We start from the raw sequence: 1,469 nt of genomic DNA, 5'->3' as shown, positions 1-1,469 counted from the left end.
GTGGTTTATAATTGTCTTGATTCATGTAGGGTGCAAACAGATTAGTTATGTTGTACATGATCAGTACCCTTTTACTGATGCAGGCTTTTGGCTCAAGCATGGCCCTTTTACATCATAAGCTCAGGGCAGCTTATTACATTTTAATAATAAGATGATTGATATGGTTATATACTTTATAATGATTATAGTTCCACTCCTTAGGTCAACTAACACAGGAATTTCCCTGAGACTACATCATAGTTTGGTTACACACAGGTTTCTCCCGGTTCTATATTCTTCCTATAAATCACACAGTTACTTCTCATTCTATCAGGATAATTACAGCTGATAAATGACTATAAAGCAAAGCACTCAAGGCATTGATCATTAATCTTTCCCATTTCACTGATGTGCCAGTCACTGTGCTAAGCACTCTACAAATATTATATCATTTGCTCATCACAAAAACCCTGGGAAGTGAGGGTTATTATTACCCTCATTTTACAGAAGAGGAAACCAAAGCAGACAATAGTTAAATGACTTTCCCAGGGTCACATATATAGGAAGTGTCTGAGACTAGACTTGAACTCAGGTCTTCCTGATTCTGGGCCCAGCACCATGCAACTGTCTGTTGAGAAAAGATTTTAAATACATTTATACATAACTAGTAAAAAGTTAACAACAGCTTCAAATATTACTTCTCTCAAGAGTCTGCATTGCATTTCAGTCTAACTACATGTTGTGAGAACTGAAAGGGACCTTGGTATAATATAGACAAAGAATATAAGGCCCAACATCTTACAGTTAGTAATCAGCAAAGCAGGGATTTGAACCTTGATCATATGATTCCTCATCCAGTGTTTTGTTTTGTTTTGTTTCTTTTTTTCAATATAATATACTGTCCCCAAGGCCCAAGTTTTAGGCATCAGAAAGGAGGCCTGGTCGATATTTTGTGCCTTTCTAAGGCCGCTAAAAACAAGTTTGCTCAGATGAGGCCAGCACAGATTCATACCCCCAATTTTTGCTTCTATCCATTACTATGGCAATTTACCTTTTCATTTTCACGATTACAAAACAGGTAATGAAGATCAATAGGCAAACCAGGGGTGATATTACCAGGTATTTATGGAACCTCGATGATGAGCTAGTGGAAATTGCTAGAAAACACAAGCCATAAATACCATATATTAATGACCTTATTTCCCAATACATGGAGCCTATTTTGTTTCCTTCATTAAATTTAACTTTGTCTTCTGGAAAGCATTCCCCTGGTTTCTATTTTGGTTTGCCTTGGGATATTTATTACGCAACACATTTTAAGAATTAAAGAAAACTTTCATCATTTCATTGAGGCCGTACCAGAGTTATGTGTCTTGCTATATTATTTTCAGAGTTTAAAATAGTCTGTAGTATATTAAAAAAAAAAAAACAGCTTCATCCTCTGCACTTGACAACATCTCTCATAGAAGTTTCTTCTCTTCTCTGACACT

Source organism: Dromiciops gliroides, chromosome 3 (genome assembly GCF_019393635.1).
Source record: "Dromiciops gliroides isolate mDroGli1 chromosome 3, mDroGli1.pri, whole genome shotgun sequence".
NCBI lineage: Eukaryota > Metazoa > Chordata > Mammalia > Microbiotheria > Microbiotheriidae > Dromiciops > Dromiciops gliroides.
Note: the sequence above shows the minus strand (reverse complement) of the source record.